The sequence below is a fragment of the Lynx canadensis genome, chromosome C1, assembly GCF_007474595.2.
Source record: "Lynx canadensis isolate LIC74 chromosome C1, mLynCan4.pri.v2, whole genome shotgun sequence".
Classification (NCBI taxonomy): Eukaryota; Metazoa; Chordata; class Mammalia; order Carnivora; family Felidae; genus Lynx; species Lynx canadensis.
The window spans coordinates 41,562,552-41,585,964 of record NC_044310.1 but is presented as its reverse complement, the minus strand read 5'-3'; the positions used below and the strand labels follow the sequence as shown (position 1 = coordinate 41,585,964).

The following is a 23,413-nucleotide window of genomic DNA, read 5'->3' as shown; positions in this document are numbered from 1 at the left end:
CCTCTCCCCGCCGGCCCCACACACCATCCCTTTAGGAACATAAGATTTTAAGTTAAAATCCAGGCAATTAGCTCTTAAACAAGCTTTGTGCCTTGCAACTCTTCTGTGGCCAGCACATAACAGGTGCCAAATAAAAGTTTACTGAATGGGATGAACACCAGTAGCTTAGTAACAGAAGAAAAAAATAGGATCATCTTCATTCATTCTTTCTAAGGGAGTTAATCTACAACTACTTGTTACCAGGCAAAATATACAATTTTCTCCTTACAGAATAAAACACTGAATCAGCAATTAGAAGAAAAGGCAATCACCATATATAAAAATTATTAAAGTTCTTAATATTATATTCTTATATATTAATATAAGAATAAGAATATATTAAGAATATTAATATTCTTAAAGGACAAGCTATTGGATTAAACATTAGAAGCCTTAAAGAGAGAGCTAGCATATTATACTCAATTGCAACTCCTGTTTGATCCTGCCTTGTAACAGTTAAACATGTTCTGCTTCCAAAGTTGGCTAGTTGCTAGCAGTGATCATGGTCATTTTTGTGTTTCTTAGAACATCAAAGATAGGACCTGGCACTTAATATTAATAGCTAAAATTTTATAAAGATATTCTACAAATTACAAAACTTTGTCAGATGAATTTACTCTAAAAGCCTTCCAAGGTAAGTATAATAACTATCTGCATCTTATAGACAATGTCTTCAAAGTCCAAGGAGAGATTAAATGCCAACGTAAGCGGCTAGGTATCCTTCTATAACACCACATCTACCAGAAAAAGCTCTCAATATATGTTAATTGAATCACTATCCCTTGAAATATCATTTTTCTTTCTAATATTGTAACACCATCATCTGTTGCTATGAGGAATGATTGTAATGCGGCTTAACACTGATAGCTTTGCTAGAAAACAGATACTGTCATTAGCCTTGGCAAGGTTAGTTAAGCTTTAACTTATTATATCAGTGATTCTCAAACTTTAGGACTAAGAATTGGGGAGCTTGATAAAAATAAAACATCCCTGAACTACCATCATCCCTAGAAATTGTGATTCAAGGGACCAGGAATCTGTGTACTTTAATAAGCACTCTCAGCTGATTGTAATGTTGGTAATCTTTAGAAACACATTGAGAACCGAACTAGACTTTTTGAAACTTAAACTACACCCCCCCCCGGCAATTTTTTTTTAATCAGGCCAAGTTTTTACAGTTATAAACATTTAAGCAAAACCTTAACAGAAACAATCCAAGGCCAGCGCATCTAACTAACAGAACAGGTCCTCAAAAATGTTTACTACACCAAACCTCCCTAGACTTCAGGAGCTTCCCATGCTGCACAGGAGGTAAATCAGGGGTCTTTTAGACAGTTACCCATGTTATTCTGTTTAAATTGATGAATTCAACTATGACTGCAATGTAATTTAGTAAAACATTTTTATAGGTCTTAAACAAATGACTGGATGTTAAACAGTAAAATCGAACAGTTAACTCAAACTGGTAGACAGAAATAATAATAATTAAATAGTAATAACTTGAATAATTAATAATTAAATTAATCATAAATCGACCATTTTAAAGTCGCCAACAATACAAGCCCATTTAAAACTTTAAATGACCATCAAAATGTACTAACTGTAAGATAATGGGTGACTTTTCCCTCACTATTAAATATTTATTGAGAGTTGACACGGTACGATCCTGTACTTTCCGAATTTCCTACAATAAGCATATTTATTTTATTCATGATTATGAAAGTTTCAGAAGTACTTATTAATCCTACAACCTTCATATACATAATAGGAAAACAAGAAAAACCTGTAATCATATTGATCGATCATAAACCATAAACACCCCAAACACCTGACTTATCAAACTGTAATCATCACTTCCTTTTTTTCACATTAATACCGAGCAAATTACTTAACTTCTAAAATTTAGAATATGTTCCATTTCCATCAGTATCTGTTACTAAGATAGTTAGCACGACTTTTTAAAATTCTCTTGTCATCCAGTCTATGGATCTATTTAGGTGTAACATTTTTATACCTAGAACTGAGGTATTAAGATATTTACACTCTTTTATTGGGGAGAAGGGGAACAGACCCTTGTTTAAAAACCAAAAAGATATTTTTGTAATTGTATTTATGTAGGAAACTTAGCGCAAAGCTAGGATAGGGCTTTCTCTAAGGCAGACCACTCTCAGGGGCAAAATGTAATAGAAGGCGGCAGGGATGAGCTACCTGCAGGTGATGAAATTTCAGCTCAAATAAAACGCAAACGGTTGTTTTCAACCCAGTCAGATCCGTGAATGACACTCGGGAGTACCAAGGGCTCTCAGGGCCCCGCACTTTCCGCACTCCAATTCTCACCAGCCCTCCCACCCCTCCCCCCGGGACTCTGCGGGACTCGCTACCCGGGCGCGGAAAAGCCGAGGCTGTTTGCAAACAGGCGTCCTCTGCCTCCCTCCTGGATGTACGTGCCGGGCCCGGGGTAAGAGGCTGAGCTCGGCCCGGGTCCGGGGCCAACCCGAAAGGTGCCAGTGCCCCCGCCAGCAGTGCCGCTCCACACACACCGGGCCGCGCAGGAACCGAGGCCAGGCGAGAGCTTCCCGGCGGCGCGGGGCCTACTCACCCCCACGCGCCTCCCGGGGGACGCGGAGAAGGGTTGAGGGCCCAGAGCCGCGGGGTGGGGGAGGGGGCCGCAGCGGCAGGACGCCCCGTCCGCCCGGCCCGAAGGCTGCTGCCAGGGCCCTTCCCCGTGGCGGAAGGCCAGCGAGCCCGGGACCGCGCCGCGCCACACTCACCTCGAGCAGTGGCCGCCGCCGCCTCAGCATGGCCGAGGGGGTCGTCCCTAAGCCGACAGCCTCCTCCGGAGGGCACCGGCGCGGCCCCAGGCGCCGCTGCGAAGCCTCCCGCTCCTGAAAGGGCTGTGGTCACCGCTGCTGCTAAGGCCCAGCGCCCGCTGCGCCGCATCGGGCTCCGGGACCGCCGCAGCCACGCGGATCCCGGAGGAGCGCCGCTGAACCGGGCCGGGGGCTCAAGGCTGCGGCGGGACGACCGAGGTGCTGCAGGCGGGGATCCTCGGCGAAGCCTCCAGCGTCGCCGTGGCCGCTCCTGCCGCCGGCGCCGCTGGGCCACAGCGCCCCCTGGACCCCACGCCCGGCTACGGCGCCGGGACTGCGGCGGCCGCCCGGGCACGAGCCGCAGGGAACGCGGGGGAGCGCGGCCTGGGGATGGCGGGGGCCTAGCGCTCGCTGCGTTGCCCTCGGCCCCCGGCCCGCCCCCGACGATTCCTCCTTGGAGGCAGAAGCCCCTCGATCCCCACCGACCGTGGCGAGCCCCCGCCCCACTCCTAGCCCTCAGGCCCTGAGCGCCTTTGCACCTTTTCCTTCTCTCCAGAAGGTACGTGAACGTTTCTGTCGCTCGGACGTTCACCTGAGAGCAGGAGGTGAGGGAATATGCTCGTTTTCATCTCTCATGATTCAAGAGGGATCCCTTCTAATCCCTTCAGTGTGTCTGGGTGTAACAAGAGCGACCCAGAACCAACCTTTTACACACACATATACACACACACACACACACTCCTTTCCCAAAACAGATGAAGGAATTGTCTTTGACCTTAACTTTTTTTGGATTTTCTGTGCTGATCGTTACAGAAATGTCCTACAGATACTAAATCCTTAATCCCAAACCGCCCCGAAAATTAGAAAAAAATAATATGCCGAGCAAGAGAATAGCCAACGGGTTGTCCTGAAATTCATAAACAACTTAAAGGTAAGAAAAAACCATCCATCTTTTCTAACGAACCCCCTCCCCCACCTCTACCTCTACTCTTTCATCCCAACCCCTGCCAAATCCCAGGTAAGGCTCTGAAGGAAGGAAATTGTTACTGAGCGGGGACTGTGGAATCATTCTGTTTACATATACCCCATATTCGATCCCATTCAAGCTCTAGAATGCAAGCATCGGAACCAAAAACAATAGAAACAAAAAGACCAGTTAGAGGGGAAATAAGTAGGGAAAGAAGTTCTTCAAATCCTCTGGTCCCAAATTTCCCAAATAACAGTACATTATTTTATCATAGAGTGCTATAGTAGAATGAACAGGGACTTTGGTGGTGGATTGTTCCTGATCCTACCAATTCCAGCTCTGTCATGGTTAGCTTTATGACCCTGAGCAAGTTACATAATATTTCGGAACCTGGGTTTTCTAATGCCTGCCTTGCTGCTTGTTGTGAAAACTGGAGATAATTTATGTGAAAGAACTGGCCTAGAGAAGATACTCAATAAATGTTAGTTCCAATTATTGTTGGTTCCAAAACACCCTTTCAGTCTTTCTTAGATTCAAGATTGTTCTCATCTGTGTTCTTTCTCTCTTAATCTCTGTATGTAAATATATTCCTATCAAAAGATGAGTGCATCAGAAAAGAAAAAAAAATGGATGCATTGTTCTTTATCATCCCTAGTCTGGGTAAAATTTCCCTAATGGATTTATATAACATAACTCTACTGTGGAAAAATAGAGTTTAATACACTGGATGCTATAACATTCTATTGCATAGCAGATGTTAGCATAAAACTAGTATATTTTCTGTATATAAAAATTATAAGGCAATCTCACCTTACCTTAGGTTATGTCCTAATAATAATAAATCTTAATGAGAACATTATATAAGGTCTCTGGGAACTTTCAAATAATAATTGAGCAGCCACCTTAGAGAAAATATGACCTTACAGCTCTCTTCCAATCAATGAAAGCTGTTCCTGTTATTGTACAATCCTGAGCGTGCCTTCACCACCTACTTCTGAGTCACATTACAAAAAAAAAAAAAAAAATCACTATCCCTTTTTTATAAAAAGAGAAACTGGGGCTCCGAGGGAAACTATGATTCATCCTAACAACTCTGAATTAAGTACTATACTACCACCATTTTACATGTGAAATACATCTACCTAAGGGAAAGCTGGAAGTATACCCTGAAATTCCTTCATTCTCCCTTCTGATGCCCCTAATAGTCCTTTCTACAATATTCAGAAAATGCTGTAAGAGTAAGTTACTGTTGCTAAAAATTTTCATTCTAGAGAAATGGGCCCTTTCATTTAGACTAGTTTGGCAACCCAACATTAGTACTGCTTTCCAAGCTTGGTTCACTACCACCACAGGAAATCTGCATTTGTTTATGAATAATCATGCTACCCAGGGTGTAGCTACTGCTTGAAGATGATTCATTTGTTCCCAGGACCAGTTTCCTCTTGCTTCACACTTTCTCCCCTTCTATGTTGCTGAAAGAGACTGTCTTTATCATCACTACCACCTCCCAGATCATAGTAATCTACTATAAATCCTTTCATCTATAATTTCATTCTGTCATTCAACTCTTCCTACCCAGTGTGCTCTCTGCTCCTGAAATATCTCTCATCTGTTTTCCCCTCTTCTGTTAATTTTAATCTTTTACCTACCGTCAATTGCTTTAGTTACCCCACTCTCAATTTTGTTTTGATTTCCACAACTATACAGTGACTCTAAAATACCTCTTTATTTGTAACCTGGTAGACCTTCCCGCTTTCATTTTTGTGCCATATCCTATAGAAAGCCAGTATTCTAAAAATAGTTTCTCCACATGAGTTAAAGCTGTAGCACCCCAATCAAAATTTTCTTTGCCCTTTAAAATTTGTTCTTAAAAATTAAGGCCTTAGGGCACCTGGCCAGCTCAGTTAGAAGAGCATGCAACTCTTGAGCTCAGTATCCTGAGTTCAAGCCCCATGGTTGGTGTAGAGATTACTAAAAAAATAATAATAAACTTAAAAAAAATTCAGTTCTTTTACTTGTCAATTATACCTCAATAAAACTGGGGAGAAATCAGGCCAAAAAGATACCCATTTCCTGGCTTTGTCAATGGCAAAGGAGTGATCCTTAACTCTTGTTTCTGTCCTGGACAATTGGTTGTTGAGCCTGATAAATTCTACTTCTTGCTTTTATTGAATTTTCCTCTTCTCCAACTCCACTGCCACCCACTATGGTCTAAGGTATATGCTCAACAAATTATATGTGCAGGGGTGCCTTGGTGGCTCAGTTGGTTAAGCATCTGACTCTTGATTTGGTCTCAGGTCATGATGTCAGGCTCTGTGCTGACAGTGCAGAGCCTGCTTGGGATTCCCTCTGTCTTCCTCTGTCTCTGCCCGTCCCCTGCTCACACTCTCTCTAAAAAATAGATATATAAACATTTAAAAAAATAAAATATATGTGCAATGAATGAAAAGAAGGAAAGGATGGAGGAAAGAGGAATGAATGAATATTATATTTGTGTATGAGTAGATACTGTATAAAAGTTTGTTTAAAAGAAGGCACAAAACCTCTTTGATGCTCCCAATAATCTTTGTGCTTCTCAATTTGTAAGTCTTCATCACTACACTGTCAGTCTCTGTTTACCTGTATGTCTCTCCTATGAGATTTTGAGCCCTGTGAGCCAGGTTCAGTGTTTGATTCATCTCTGTGTCCCCGCAACCAGTCTCTACACAGAATACAGCTCAGAGAATATTAAACTGGACTAAGCTGTCTTAGCCTGATGTGCATCAAGCTAGTGTATTCCACTCATTCAGTGAGTGACTTTTTTAGGCCTTTCCTTTTAACTTTCAGGGGCCACCAAAGAGTAAGACTCCCCTTCAACCAGTGATTGCCCTGCACCCCAGCCTGCTGCTGCCAGCTACAGCCCTCCACACCCATCTACAATCACCAACCACAGCCAGGAGTCAAACCCAGAATTCAGCCTGTTACCAAACGAGCAAGCTTTAGAGCAAGCCATAAGTCAGTAAAGCAGCACAAACTTAAAAAGGAAATCGGGGGCATTTAGGAGTTTGTTAGGTCACTTGAGTCATTTAAAAAACAACAAGCCAATTCCCATTTTGGGAATCAAACATAAGTAAGTAATTAAATATGTGAACAAATATGTGCAAAAAGAAATTTATTATATATTTTACTGTAGGTTTATGACAAAAATATAAGGGAAACTAAATGTATTAAATGAATCACAGTATACACATTAAAATATTATTCATTAACAGTTGTGTTTTTAAAGAATTTCAAATGGCATTGAAAACTGCTCATGATTCAATATCAAATTTAAAAAAACAGTATTAAGTAAAAAAGACTATTATATGATCCCAATTATGTTTTTATATATTTATTAAATATATAAATTAAATATTTAGAAGGAAATAGTGGAAAATATTTATGTGATATTTAAACGTTTTAAATAATTTCAGATTTAGGGGGCACCCAGATGGCTCAGTCGGTTAAGTATCTGATTCTTAATTTTGGCTCAGGTTATTATCCACAGGGTTGTGGGATTGAGCCCTGCTTAGCGTGGAGCCTGCTTAAAATCCTCTCACCCTCTGCCCCTTTCCCCCACTCATGCTTTCTCTCTAAAAAAAAGTAATAATAATAATAATAATAATAATAATAATTTCAGATTTAAAGAAAATTTGCAAAAATACTACAAAAAATTCCTGTATATCTCTCACCCACATCTAACCACATTGGCTTTATTATTCTTGCTCACTTTATGTGTGCACTTGCTGCCATTCTTGCTTTTTCTTCAGTCTCTATAAAGAGATATACATAGTTGTATAAACAAACTATTGTCATTATTTTCTGACCCATTTATTTTTTAGTGCATTTCCTCAAAACAAAGTACAAATATCACAGTACAATTAGCAAAATCAGAAACTTATCATTGATACAATATTATGATCTAATCTATGACTTTATTCAGATTTTGCCACTTGTCGCACCAATATTCTTACACACGGACACACACACAAAATAATAATTGTTTTTTTCTGCTCTAAGATCCAGTGCAAGATCACACATTATAGTAGGTTGTTAAATCTCTTTCATTTTCTCTAATCTGTAACAGTTTCTCAGTCTTTGTCTTTTATGACCTTGACGCTTTTAAAGAATACAGGCCATTTATTTTGTAAAATATCCCTCAATTTGTGTTTGTCTGATTTTTTCATCTTGATTAGATTCAAGTTATGCATTTTCGGCAGGAATACCACAGAATTGATGTTGTATCTTTCTTAATGCATCATGAGGCATGTGATACCTGTATGTCCCATCACTGGTAATAACTTTGTTCACTTGGTTAATTAAGGTGGTATCTGCCAGGTTTATCCAGTGTAAAGTAACTAGTTTGCTTTTTGTAATTAATAAATATCTTGTGGGGGGATTTTTTGGATAACACACAAGTTTTAACATTTACTGATAATTCTTGCTTGAATCAGTTATGACAGTAGAGGTTGCCAAATGATAATTTTCTAATTCCATCATTATGGTTCCTTATACATTTTTTATTTGTCTTCTTATTATATGGGAGAGCTTCTTGCTTCTTCACCATTTATTCATTTATCAGTTTATTGATTTATATCAGAATGAGCTCATCAATTTTTATTCTATGAATTATATAATCACTATAAAAATACTTTCAGGTTTGGCTGCGTTCTGTGTTCTTTTATCATCTTCTCATTATTTTTTAAGCATTTCCCTTAGTTTCTGGCACTACATCCCAGGATCACTTTGTGCTTTCCCAGTGACTAGAATCACCCATTTCCTCTCACAGCCCTAGTTCTATTTAGTGGAGGATGGTATTTAAAAATCAAGATCTAGGTAGTAGGTGTGCTCATTGCCACTACAGGGCCATCGCTTCTGAGCTCTCTCAATGAGTAAAGCTAGGAAACACACACACATCCGTCACTTTTATTTGAACATCATTTTTACTTTAAAGAAAAATAGACTATGGTTATTCAGATGTGGGAATTTGGCAGACATTTTCTGGAAAGTAAAAATGAAGCATGTCACTTCAAGGAAAAGGAGTAATAGTATTTGTTGCCAGTAATAAAATGCAAGCTTTCTTTGGAAAACTTATATTCACCACCATAAACTCAACATCTTCCAAACTTTTCTGAAGACATGGGTGGTGATATTAACAAATGTTGTGGAGTGTTGGTTTTTTTAAATTATATAGTGAAATGTGTCAACATTGGTAGGTCTACATAACTCAGCTGGTATTTTTTTCAAATGATCAATGCATGATGTTACAAAAACATATATGGATAAAATATCCCGTTAAAGTGTACTATAGACCAAAGGATCTTAATGGGACAGAGTACAAAAAAGTTCATTGATAATGGTTTCAGATTCCACATTGCAGCAACCTTTAAGGAATTACCACTTGTCAAGTTTTGATGTAGTATCAAAGAAAATATCCGCAAGTATCTGAAATGGCTATTAAAATACTCCTCACTTTTCTAACTACAGGACAGATTTTCTTCATATACATCAATTAAAACAACATATCCCAACAGATTGAATGCAGAAGCAGATTATGATAAGCCAGCTGTCTTCTAGTGAACTAACTTTAAAGAGATTTGCAAAAATGCAAATAATACCATTCTTCTTACTATATTTTTGTTTTGGAATATACAGTTACCTTTATTAAAATGAGTTATTTATGTTAACACACAATGAGTTCACTATTGTTATTTTAAATGAATAATTGCCTTAAAATGTTTTTTTAGTTTTAATTTCAAAGATGATAAATATCAATAGATATAATCCATATAAACAAAGAACTCTGGGGTCCTTGATAATTTTTAAGAGAGTAAAGGGGGCCTGTGACCAAAATGTTTGAGAACCACTTCAAGTTTATTCAACCATTCTCCTATGTGAAGATATTTAGGCTGTTTCCAGTATTTTGCATTACAAACAATGTTGCAATGAATAATCTTGTACATGTGTGTTTTTCTAATGTTGAAGATGTATCTTTAGGGTAAATTCTTGGAAGTGAAATATCTCAGTCAAAAGATAAATGCTGGGGTGCTTGGGTGGCTCAGTCAGTTGAGTGTCTGACTCTTGATTTTGAGTCAGGTCATGATCTCACAGTTGTGAGATCCAGCTCTGCATTGGGCTCCACATGGAGCCTGCTTAAGATTCTCTCTCTCTCCCTCTGCCCCACCCCCCTGCTCATGCATGCTTTCTCTCCCTCTCAAAAAAACAAAAGCAAAAAAACAACCCAAAAGATAAATGCATATGTAGTTTTGTTAGCTCTCACCAAATTCCCCTTACCAAGGGTTGTGCCTCACTGCTATCATTGCCTCTATCCCCTACCAACACAAATCTTTTCTGTCAAACTTGATATAATAAGAGATCTAACACTTTCAAGACTATGTAGTGGACAAAGCTTTGGAACAAGATAGCCATGGATTCACATCCTGAGTAATTACTAGATATGAACAGAAGGACCTGTTTTCTCATCAAAAAAATGAAGCTAATGTGTGTTATATATACAAGGAATTGGCACATAGTAGGTGCTCATTAAATGGTAATGGTTGTTATTATCTGAATCTCTCTGGGCAAGTAAGTGTGGTGGTCAGGGTCGACCAGCACAGATATCCTATATTCCTTGAGGAATTGGAACTACAGAAGATGCTAACAATAAGAGAGAATATAGAGTTGCCTTGGGAGATACCTAGGGTGCAAGAAGAAAACAGGTCACCTAAACCAGAAAAGAGGCCACAAGTAGATGCTAAAACCTAGAGCACAAAGCCAAGAGTCTGGGCAATGAGAGCAAAGAACGGTTTGTTAATTCAATCAGTTGCTCAACTATTTACTGAACACTACTATTTACCAGGCACTATATTCTATGGTAAGCAAGGTACTGCCTCTGCACTTAAGGAATTATCATCTGCCTGATAGAGGCAGATGAGAAAATAGTTATGATTTTAGAGGGTAAACGTAGTGTGCTATAGGAACACAAATCAGGGACATCTGACCCAAACATAAGAGTTGGGCAAGACTTTTTAGAGGAAATGATACCTGAACAGAGATCTGAAGAGTGGCTAGTACTTAGGTAGGTAAAAATTGGGTGGAGGAGTAGGAGGGGAGTAGATAGGGAAAGAACACATTCCGGCAGCAGAAATAAAATGTGCAAAACTTAGAGGCAACTATATGGCTCAGTTGGTTGAGTGTCTGACTTTGGCTCAGGTCATGATCTCCCAGTCTGTGGGTTTGAGTCCTGCATCACTCTGAGCTGTTGGCACCGAGCCTGGAGCCTGCTTCGTATTTTGTGTCTCCCTCTGTCTCTGCCCCTCCCTCACTTGTGCTCTGTTGCTCTCTCTCTCTCAAAAATAAACATTAAAAAAAAATAATGTGCAAAATCTAGAGGCAAGAGAAAGCATGATGTGTCTGGAGAACTGTGAGAGCTGTTTTGGCTGAGACAGTAAGGGCAAGATTGGGAGCAGTGACAGCTAAGGCAGGGACCAAATCAGGAAAGGCCTTATAATTCATATAAAGGACTTTATATTTTATCTTATGGGTGATGGGAAGCCATTAGAGCTTTAAGCTGGTCTAAAATGTTTCCTTTTAGAAAAGATCACTTTGTTGTAGAAACTAGAAAATACACATTTGGAGACAAGGAAGCCATTTATAAGTGTCTCTTGCAGTAATCCAGGCAAAAGTGATGGTGACCTGAGTTAGGGTAGTATAGGGAGAGTGGTGATCTCGGGAGGCAAAATCATCAAGCTGTGACTGGGTTGGCATGTGAAAAAGAGGGCGAAGTCAAAGGAGACACTTGGGTTTCCGGCTTGGGCAACTTGGTAGTCAGTGCTATCAGAGAGGGAGACAGTAGGGGAGGAGGAGGAGGCTTGGGGGAAAAAATGATAAGTGCTGCTTTAACATGTTGACAGATTAGGAAACTGAGGTTTGGAGAAGTGAAGTTATTTGTCTAAGGTGATTGTAAGTGGCAGAGCTAAGATTCCAGCTCAGGTCCATCTGACTACACATTTCCTTGTTGCTTCAGCACGGCCACACCTCCTCCCACACTTAGAATGGGAATGTGCACCAACCACCAGGGAGGGGAAAACCACTGCAAGCATTTATAATATGAGTGCAATGCTTTCACATACATCAAATTTGACTGAATAATAACACAAGAGTGTGTTTGCATAAGCATAAACATTATTATTAACACTGTTCAGGGTGACTCACACTGCCATCCTCTGGTCCCAGAAGGGAAGTATTAGGATACACTTGACATTGGGGAATATTTATGATGTATTTTTCATAAGAATTACATATGAGGCAGCATGGCATTTACGGTACAGTAGAAAGACCCTGGGTTAGAGACTAGACACCTGGGTTCTAATGATATAGATAATCTACTGGACCGAGGAGGAAAGTTGTTATTTAGGCGTTTGAATCTCTGGACATTTCTTTAGGGTGTCCAGTTCAGTCAGGGCTCCTTTAGCCCACCAGCCTATACCACACTACAGAGATGGTGCAGTATAATGGAAAGAGCTTGCACTTTGAAATTAAGCGATATGAGTTCAATTCATAGCGCTACCAAATTCAGGCTGTTTGACTGAAAGAAGTCACTTATTCTTTCTAAGTCTTATTTTTCTCATTTGTATGGTACATGATTACATGTGTTATCAAGAAAGTGCCAGGTACATGGTAGGCACTCAAAGTTAATTATCTTCCCTTGCCCTTTCTCATCTTTTCCACCTTAAACACTATCTCTGAAGCTCTAGAAAAGAATTAACAGCTTCTTTATACCCTTCCCTATTCTTTCCAATGTACACATATTCTCTCATAATCAAAAAACCAAGTAAACAATATTTGGGGGCACAGAGTAGATCAGCCCATGTAGTCAGCATTTATTACAACCGGATGATTCATAGGTGTATTTTATTTGGACATGCTGTACCCAAAATGTGTATATGAGGAAATAGCTGAATATGTGTGTACATTCTTGTATGAATATGAATTCACCTGAATTCTACAAACACTGAGCTCCAACTATGATCCAGACACTATAAGAATACACAGTTGAAACAAAAATGTTTTCCCTCATTTTTAAAGTATGTATATGTATGTGTGTCTGTGTTTGGGCTGTAGAATCGAAGAATTGGATTCATAAAATTGAAGACTCAGTGATGGGCTGGGGCCAGCTTGTATTGGGCCATGAGAGCCAGTTATTAAATTTTAAGAAACTTTGTGAGCCAATTGTTAAACACAGCAATTTTTAAAAAGCTAAATTATATAAAAGTATAATTAAATATATTAAAAACAGTTAAATACAAGCAGCCCTTGCTTTGCGCAGTTCTGAAACATGCAAATTTAGTTACCACAGATTAGTGTAATAACAGCCCCCAACAACACAATTCAAGTTTCATTTTTTTAAGATTTTATTTTTAAGTAATCTCTACACCCAACCTGGGGCTCAAATTCACACCTGCAAGATCAAGAGTTGCATGCCAACTCTTCATGTATCATATTAACTGTAAGTAATGGCATAAAGTACAAATTTTGCTGCTGTCTCTTCAATCCATGAATGTCACGTTCAGTGACCAGTCACATCACTGCTTGCTTCTTTCTTTCTTTCTTCCTTTCTTCCTTTCTTTCTTTCTTTCTTTCTTTCTTTCTTTCTTTCTCTCTTTCATTCTTTTTCTTTTTCTTTTCTTTTTTTTTTTTTGTAACCTCTGCACCCAACATGGGTGTTCTCTCTTCTCTTAAAAGTATGCTTTTGGGAAAGCATCTTCTATCAGTTACTTTCATTTTGGCATGAATTAAAAAGAAGTAAATCCTAATAAGGCAAGGGTGCTAAATTCTTTTTTTTTTTTTTTTATGTTTATTTTTGAGAGGGAGAGACAGAATGCGAGCAGGGGAGGGGCAGAGAGAGAGGGAGACAGAATCTGAAGCAAGCTCCAGGCTCTGAGCTATCAGCATAGAGCCTGATGTGGGGCTTGAACTCCCAAACGGTGAGATCATGACCTGAGCCAAAGTTGGACATCTAACTGACTGAGCTGCCCAGGTGCTCCAATTCTTTTTTTTTTTTTTAATGTTTATTTATTTATTATTTTTGAGAGAGACTGAGAGAGCGGGGAGGGGCAGAGAGAGAGGGAAACAGATAATCCCAAGCAGGCTCTGCAATATCAGCACAGAGCCAGAGTCGTGGCTGGAACCCAGGAACCGAGAGGTCATGACCTGAGCCAAAAACCAGAGTTGGATGCTTAACTGACTGAGCCAGGTGCCCCAAGGGTGCTAAATTTTGCCTCTCACTGCTGTGTGACCCTTGGGCAAATCACTGCTCCTCTCTAAGCCTGTTTCCTTATCTGTACAATGAGAATACTGGACTTCATTTCTGGTCCTGCTGGTTCTGATCTTGTTAGTTCTTATAACTCTAGGTCCCTGGGACAGCGTAAGTTCCCCAGAGCTCTTGGCTACCTGGTGAGGTGAGACTTATCAGGTAGAATGCCATCCACTGCTGCCCTTATTGCTTCCCATCCCTGTCATTGCTCCCCTAGAGTCTCAGCTGATGACTGGAAGCTCCCAGGATTCAAATTTATTTTCTTCTCTGCATTCAAGGAAGGAGCCCCAACCCCCCACCCTTGGTCCTCACACTCATACTCTTTGAGTATAATTCCAGGGAGGCATCTTCCCGCCTTAAAATATCTCCTCTGCCCACTGGGAGGAAATGAGTTGTGGATGAAAGAGGAAGGGCATTGGAGTGAATAAACTTGGGTTTGAATCTTGGCCCTGCCATTTTACCAGCTCTGTGACCTTGGGCAGTTTATTCCTCTGTCCTCAGATCTCCATACCCTGCATGCTGTGAAGATAAGAGATAACATCTGTAAAATTCCTGTAGAAGAAAAGCATATAACTTCCTTTTCGCTTAGGGGGGAAAAATCACATTAAAAATAGAATATTAAGCCTAGGTGACTCAGTCGGTTGAACATCAACTCTTGATTTCAGCTCAGGTCATGATCCCAGGGTTGTAAAATAGAGCCCTGCATCAGGTTCCACCCTGAGCATGGAACTTGCTTAGGATTCTCTCTCCTCTCTCTCTCTCCTCTCTCTCTCTCTCTCTCTCTCTCTCTCTCTCTCTCTCCCCCCCAACCCCCTCTCTCTGTCCCTCTCCCCTGCTTCCATGCTCTCTCTCTCTCTTAAATAAAATTAAAAATATGTATATTAATATAACTGTCCTTCTGTTTTCTTCCTATGAGTTTTTATTTTAATTAGGTAATGCCATCTAACAATTTATTTTCTAAAAACAAAATGCAGTGCAGTTTTTCCTCCTTCCACATGCCTAATACATAATTAGTGCTCAATACCTTTTTATTATAATGAGAAATCCAACTGTTGATTGTAAGTCTAGTGAATCTACTCAGAACGTTCTGAATTCTGTCTAAAATAGAAATCTGATTTGGGGTGCTCGGTTGGCTCAGTTGGTTAAGCATCTAACTCTTGGTTTTGGCTCAGGTCATGATCTCATAGTTCATGGGATTGAGCCCTGCCTCAGGCTCCACGCTGACCATGCAGAGCTTGCTTGACTTTCTCTCTCTCTCTCTCTACCTCTTCCCTGCTCACACTCTCTGTTTCTCAAAATAAATAAATAAACATTAAAAAAAAATAAAATTAGGGGAGCCTGGGTGGCTCAGTCAGTTGAGTGTCTGACTTCAGCTCTGGTCATGATCTCATGGTTTGTGAGTTCAAGCCCTGCATCAGGCTCTGCACTCTCAGCACAGAGCCTACTTTGGATCCTCTGTCTCCCTCTCTCCCTGCCCTTCCCTCACAGTCTCAGTCTCTCTTTCTCTCTCTCTCTCTCTCTCTCTCTCTCTCTCAAAAATGGATAAATATTTTTTAAATAAAATAAATTAAAATAACATAAAATAGAAATCTGATTCAAAACTCTCTCCTGCTGAAAAATCTTCTATGGCTCCCCATAAACCTATATGGTATAAAGCCCAAACTCTATACTGTCGTTTAGAGCTCTTAACACTCTGGTCCCAACCTGCTTTCCTACTTTTGCAATCTGGAGTCTCTGATATAGGTTTAAAAAAAAAAAAAGCATAATATTTGGCATCTTATGTTAGCCACTTAACCTTTTTCCTCCTCTGTAGTACTGGGATAGTATGTTCTACCTATTAGATTAAATAATAGGGGGTGCCTGGGTGGCTCAGTCAGTTAAGTGTCTGACTCATGGCTCAGGTCATGATCTCATGGTTTGTGGGTTCAAGGCCCATGTCAAGCTCTGTGCTGGCAGCTCAGAGCCTGGAGCCTGCCTTGGATTCTGTGTGTCCCTCTCTCTCTCTGCCCCTTCCCTGCTTGTGCTCTGCCTCTCTCTCAAAAGATAAATAAGCATTAAAAAAAATAATAGTAGCTTATGTTAGCTACTAATTATTGCAGTTTTTAAGTGCTGGCTAGTGTATAAGAATTTGACCAATGTATTTAATCTTGACAAGAATCCAATGAAGTGGGCATTTTTATTTTCAGAAGAAAAAACTGAAACTTAGGTTAAATAATTACTAAATGGCTCAGTTATCAAATATAACACAGCCTTAAACCGGGATCTAGCTGGTATCACAGTCCATGGTGTCAACCATTGTACTATAAAGCATGCGTTGAAGGAATACGTTTAAAAGGACTTTGTACACAAGGAGGCTGTGAATATTGACTATTAATCATTGTTATCACTTCCTTCTTCCTTGGACCTAATGCTCTGATTATACAGAGAAATTTACCATTCTCAAAGACATTTTAAATATTTATTTATTAAGGTTTATTTACTTAAGTAATCTCTACACCCAAGGTGGAGCTTGAACCCATGACCCTGAGATCAACAGTCACATGCTATTCTGACTGAGCCTGCCAGGGGCCCCTCCCAAAGCACATTTACAGTTCTGTGCCTTCGTTCATATTGTTTTCTTTGCGTGGAGTGCTCTTATTCCCCTCTCAAAATTCTACTGCTTTCACGAGACCCAGGTAGGAAATCACCTGGGTCTCGTGAAAAATCACCATTTTAAAATTAAAAAAAATTTTTTTTTTAATGTTATGTTTTTGAGAGAAGAGCCCAAGTTGGGGAGGGGCAGAGAGAGAGGAGACAAAGAATCTGAAGCAAGCTTCAGGCTCTGAGCTGTCAGCACAGACCCCAATGCAGGGCTCCAACTCACAGACTGTGAGATCATGACCTGAGCCGAAGTCAGACACTAAACCAACTGAGCCACCCAGGTGCCCCAGATCACCTACTCTGTGAAGTCTTCCCTAACACACTGGCATATCCCTCATTCCCTCAACTCTGGTCATTAAGACTTCTCCATCTTTGTCTCCTTGGTCCTTTCCACTTGGTAAATGTTCAATAGGTAATTGTTGAACCCATTAATCTCAAATAATTTATTATAAATTCAGTGAAACCAATCAAGGGAGCTTTCTTGTTTTTTTGTGGCTGTGTTTTAATTTTATTTTTTTAATTTACATCCAAATTAGTTAGCATATAGTAAAACAAAGATTTCAGGAGTAGATTCCTTAATGCCCCTTACCCATTTAGCCCATCCCCCCTCCCACAACCCCTCCAGTAACCCTCTGTTCTCCATATTTAAGAGTCTCTAATGTTTTGTCCCCCTCCCTATTTTTATATTATTTTTGCTTCCCTTCCCTTATGTTCATCTGTTCTGTGTCTTAATGTCCTCATATGAGTGAGGTCATATGATATTTGTCTTTCTCTGACTGATTGATTTTGCTTAGCATAATACCCTCTAGTTCCATCCACGTAGTTGCAAATGGCAAGATTTCGTTCTTTTTGATTGCCGAGTAATACTCCATTGTATATATATACCACATCTTCTTATCCATTCATCCATCGATGGACATCTGGGCTCTTTCCATACTTTGGCTATTGTTGATAGTGCTGCTGTAAACATTGGGGTGCATGTGCCCCTTTGAAACAGCATACCTGTATCCCTTGGATAAATACCTAGTAGTGCAATTGCTGGGTTGTAGGGTAGTTCTATTTTTAATTTTTTGAGGAACCTCCATACTGTTTTCCAGAGTGGCTGCACCAGCCTGCATTCCCACCAGCAATGCAAAAGAGATCCTCTTTCTCCGCATCCTCACCAACATCTGTTATTGCCTGAGTTGTTAATGTTAGCCATTCTGACAGGTGTGAGGTGGTATCTCATTGTGGTTTTGATTTGTATTTCCCTGATGATGAATGATGTTGAGCATTTTTTCATGTGTCAGTTGGCCATCTGGATATTTTCTTTGGAGAAGTGTCTGTTCATGTCTTTTGCCCATTTCTTCACTAGATTATTTGTTTTTTGGGTGTTGAGTTTGATAAGTTCTTTATAGATTTTGGATACTAACCTTTTCTGATATGTCATTTGCAAATATCTTCTCCCATTCTGTCAGTTGCCTTTTAGTTTTGCTGATTGTTTCCTTTGCTGTGCAGAAGCTTTTTATCTTGATGAGGTCCCAATAGTTCATTTTTGCTTTTGTTTTCCTTGCCTCTGGAGACATGTTGAGTAAGAAGTTGCTGCAGCCAAGATCAAAGAGGTTTTTGCCTGCTTTCTCCTCGAGGATTTTGATGGCTTCCTTACATTTAGTTCTTTCATCCACTTTGAGTTTATTTTTGTGTATGGTGTAAGAAAGTGGTCCAGGTTCATTCTTCTGCATGTCGCTGTCCAGTTTCCCAGCACCACTTGCTGAAGAGACTGCCTTTATTCCATTGGATATTCTTTCCTGCTTTGTCAAAGATTAGTTGGCCATATGTTTGTGGGTCCATATTCTGGGTTCTCTATTCTGTTCCATTGATCTGAGTGTCTGTTTTTATGCCAAGGGGAGTTTTCTTTCTAATGGATCTTCAAGTGTGTTAGAGAAAGTCTAACGTGATTGTTGGACATTGCTTAGGAGAAAAATAGCAATGTAATTCAAGCCATGTCCAAAACGTGGCACAGCAGTCTTGGTCAAAGCAGCTAGGGAGTGCTCTTTAGAAAAGAGTGAGGGAGAGAGGCAATAACAATAACCAACACTGCATAATTGCATAATGTTCACAAAGCTCTTTTATATAAATTATCTACATAAATATTTATCCCCATTTAACAAATGGTAATGGAAACGAGACAACTTTTCCAAACCCCAGAATCTTTTTGGATCGTAATATAGATTCTCCAGGTAAGGTGATTGATTACAAGGGTCCTCCAGAGGCCCTGTGATTTTCTTTCCAAATTACTGCTCTCATTTCTTGAAAATATAGGAAATGTCACTTTAGGAGCTTCAACTCTCTGGCTGAGGCTTTAAATTGTAAATATTTAAATGGAGGAGAAGGGAGAATGTATGAAATACTTTAATTCATTTTTACTTTAGTGTAAAAAGTTTCAAATATATTCTTGAGAGCCATTTACTTGACTGAAGTGGATTGGATGGATGCATTGGGAGTGCATAAGGGAACTGGATACCTGAGGAAGAGCCTCAAACATGAGACAGTAGGTGGGGGAAAGGAAGGAAAACTATGGGAAGTTTCATTAACTTAACAATTTTGTCATGGGCTAACTTTGTTCCCTATTACTGTAGCCATTGTTAGAGGACTCCATTCATCAAGGAGTTTGTTATCTCAGGAATATGAGAGCATGATTCAGACAGTGTATAATCAAGTAGTAATGCCTAGGAAATTCTCAAGAAACCTTTCTCAGCATCCACTAGATAGAAGCTAGAAAATGGAGACTCAAATCTAAGGTTAAAAGAATGAAATCTGGAATAAAATAGTAAAGTCTGCCATTCCAAGTTTGGCACCTGTAATTTAATGTTAGAATATCAGACTTTGATAGAACTTGGAGGTCAAAAATAAAATGTAAAAGTAACAGATTAGAACTTGGTATTCTAAATATAGATCTTGGGTTGCCATTATTGAAATTCCTAAAGTAGAATTTCTGGTTGGGGTTTAGGAATCTAATTATAGGATTCTAGTTCAAAGAGTAGATCCTATACTTTCAGTAGTAGAATTTTGAATTCCAAGTAGCAGCTGAATTCTAGTGGTAGAATGCTCAGGTTCACAAAATAGAATGTGAAGTTTTTGTAGTAGATTTTATAATTTAGTATCCAAATCTCAGGCTCTGAATTTTGAGCCTGAAGTTCTAATAGTAGAATGTCAGGTTATGAGAGTAAAATCTAGAGGTTCAACAACAGAATTTCAGTTTCAGAGAAAGAACCTAGAGTTTCTGAACTAGAACCTGGAGTTCCAATATTAGAACATGGAATTATATAATTAGAATCTTTGATTTTGAGGTTAGAACTTTAAGTTCCAATAATATAGTGCTGAAGGTTGAAGGCTTAGCCTGAAATACAAGTATAAAGTATGAGATTCAGATAGCACAACTTGAGTTTCAGTAGAGAATCTTGAGGTGCCATAACGGTGCAATATTAAATTATGAAATTTTGAAATTGGAATCTAGTTTATTAGATTACTATTATAATCAGCCTTCAATAGTGATGATGCTAATAGCTAACTATGTGCTTACTATGTGCCAAACATTGTTCTAAGTGCTTTGCATGTATTATTATTATTACATTTAATGCTCACAAAAATTCTATTATTATTCCTGTTTTACAAATAAGAAACTGAAGCACAGAGATTAAGTAACTTTCCAAGGTCACACACCTGGGAAGCACAGAGATAGTATCTGACCATAAGCTGTGTACCTCTACAGCTCATGCTTCCGACCACATGATAAGTATCTCTAGATACTAGAGTCTAGAACTTTGAATTCCATTGGAAAACTTGAGGTTTAATAAATAGCACCTAGAGTTACCCTAATAGAAACTATAGTTCCGGGTGCCTGGGTAGCTCAGTCGGTTGAGTGTCTAACTTCAGCTAAGATCATGATTTCACGGTTCATGGGTTCGAGCCCCACATCGGGCTTACTGCTGTCAGCATGGAGCCTGCTTCAGACCCTCTGTCCCCCTTTCTCTCTGCCCCTCCCCAGCTCATGAGCACTCTTGCTCTCAAAAATAAACATTGAAAGAAAGCAAGAAAGCAAGAAAGCAAGCAAGCAAGAAAGAAACTATAGTCCCAGTAGCAGCATCTTGAATAATCTTTATGTCCAATGATAGAATGAGGGGCTTACACAATAGAATCTGGGGTTTCAAAAAAAATTATTCATTTCTGAAATTAGAGTTCCAGATGAAGAATCTTGATTTAATCTCAGTATGAGATTCCAAAATTCTGCTTCAACTCTGAATTGTCGCATCTAATCCCAATAGTGGATTCTGTGTTTCTGAGACTAAAGTGTAAGTTACTAAAGTAGAATTTTAGTTTCTGAGAATGAAACCTTGAGTTTTAATAGTAGAAACTTTAGGGGAGACAAAACCAAGGCATTTTAATAATAGAATCTAGAACTATTAGATTCTTGAGTTCCAAGATCAAAAACTGGGATTCCAATAATGAGATCTTAAATTGTAATAGCAGAATGTAATATCCAATATTAAGATCTTGGGTTCAAAGAGTACAACATTTTGTTCCAAAAGTGAGATATGTGATTCCAAAAATAGAACCTGGAGTTCCAATGTTAGAATCTTTTTTTTTTTTAAGTAGGCTCCACTGCCAGCATGGAGCCCAACATGGGGCTTGAACTCACAACCCTGAGATCAAGATCCTGAGATGAGGACCTGAGCTGAGATGAGGAGTCAGATGCTTAACTGACTGAGCTACCCAATTGCCCCCCAATGTAAGAATCTTGAGCCTTGACAATAGAATCTGGGGTTGTTAGAATATTAGAATCTGGAATTTAAGAAATAGAATCTCGAGTTGCCAAAATAGAAGCTATAATTCTAAAAGCAGCATCTTGGGTTCTAATAGCAGAATTTGTTTGTCCAATGGGAGAATGTGGGACTCAAAGAATGCAACCTGGAATTCCAAACATAAATTATTAGGTTCCTAGAGTAGAATCTGTAGCCCAACAGTAGAATGATGGGAGAATATGGATTCCCAATAGTAGAATCCGATATTCTCAGAGTAGACCTGGATGTCCAATATTAGGATCTGGGGTTGATAGAATAGAACCTGGGAATTCCAGTAGAACAATCTAGAGACACTAAATAATTCTGTGACTGAAAGTAGAACTTGGAGTTATATTGGTGGGATCTTGATGTAGTTAGTTTTCATCTCTGTTTTCAACCCTTATCCTATATTAATAGTGAATTTATTGTGCCTCAGCAACAATTCCTGTTCAATGAGGGAGGACTCTTTTTTATTTAAGATTTTATTTTTAAGTACTCTCTACACCCAACATGGGACTTGAATCCACCACCCTAAAATCAAGAGTCAGATGCTCTACTGACTGAGCAAGCCAGGCACCCCTCAGTGAGGGAGGACTCTCAATCAGAGAATAGGATTTCAACTGCTAATCTCAGAAGTCTATAGAATTGAATGTAACGTCCAGTGTTACTAAAGGCTATTTGGCTCTAGATGAAAGAAGTATTCCAATCAATAAGCCATGTGATTCCTCCTATGTTATGTGCTCTGATGCATTCCAAAGAGAAGACCCTGTCCTGAGACGGTAGCTATGAATAAGATAGTACAGGCAATATAGGGCAGAATGCAATCCAGTGCTAACATGTATGGGCTGGCATTATTCAAACAAAGAGAAAGAGATCAATATAGGCTGCAACAGTCAGGGAAACTCCAAGAAGAGGCATTTCAAAGATAGGTAGAGTTTAAATAGGCAAAGAATAAGAGTATTTCAGGTGGGAAAATACTCAAAGAAAACACAGAAGTATGATCTAACATGGTTTGGACTAGCAATTTTTCAGGAAAGAAATATTTATGGCATGGCTACTACTCACAGGCACAATGTAGGCCTTAGAAATATAAAAAGAAATCACAAGTAGTTTCTGCCCCTGAGGAAATCATGTGGAAAAACAAATAAAATGACTTTGGCATTAGACATACCTCGGTTTGAAAAGCAGTCTCCTTAAATTACTAATTATGCGACTAAGCTAGTCCTTTTTTATCTTTGAGCTAGTCTCTTCCTTTACACAAAGAGGATAATGATGCCTTCCTTAAAGGATTGTTGTTGGGATTGTGTTCTTTTTTCACCACACCCTCACCAACACTTGTTGCTTCTTGTATTTTTTATTTTAGGCTCGTTGTATTATTATTTGCTGAACCATTTACAAATTAGTTGCAGACATCACAAACCTTTACTCATAAATACTTCAGCATTTATCTCCTAAGAAAAAGGGCATTTTCAAATAGAGTAAAACCTTGGATTGTGAGTAACTTGTTCTGCACGTGTTCCACAAGATGAGCAAACACTTCTAATAAATTTTAACTTGATAAATGAGCGAAGTCTTGTAATACGAGTAGTTTGTGACACCAAATGTCACATGATCACAACTGAGCCAATTGTTCTTGAAATTCGCTTTGATACACAAGTGCTTTGGATTACAAGCGTGTTTCTGGAATGAATTATTCTTGCAAACCAAGGTTTTACTGTATATATTAACGCAGTGATCAATTTCAGGAAATTTAATATTCGTTCCATATTTTTTTTTTTTTTTTTTTTTTTTTTTTTTTTTTTTT

At 39.2% G+C, this 23,413-nt stretch overlaps 1 protein-coding gene and 1 long non-coding RNA gene across 4 annotated transcripts in view; one reads left to right on the top strand and one right to left on the bottom strand.

The window, feature by feature from the left end:
- The window catches only part of ZFYVE9 (zinc finger FYVE-type containing 9), a 211,604-nt gene extending 208,679 nt beyond the window's left edge, over positions 1 to 2,925 (bottom strand). For all 3 annotated transcript variants that reach the window (XM_030325988.1, XM_030325990.1, XM_030325991.1), the window contains exon 1: positions 2,811 to 2,925. The gene's annotated coding sequence lies outside the window, so the exon portion shown is untranslated. The remainder of the gene's footprint in view (positions 1 to 2,810) is intronic.
- A 396-nt stretch (positions 2,926 to 3,321) lies between these two features.
- The window catches only part of LOC115520456, a 53,123-nt gene continuing 33,031 nt past the window's right edge, over positions 3,322 to 23,413 (top strand). Inside the window, exons 1-2 of the long non-coding RNA XR_003970798.1 lie at positions 3,322 to 3,408; positions 3,663 to 3,780. This is a non-coding gene — a long non-coding RNA (uncharacterized LOC115520456). The remainder of the gene's footprint in view (positions 3,409 to 3,662; positions 3,781 to 23,413) is intronic.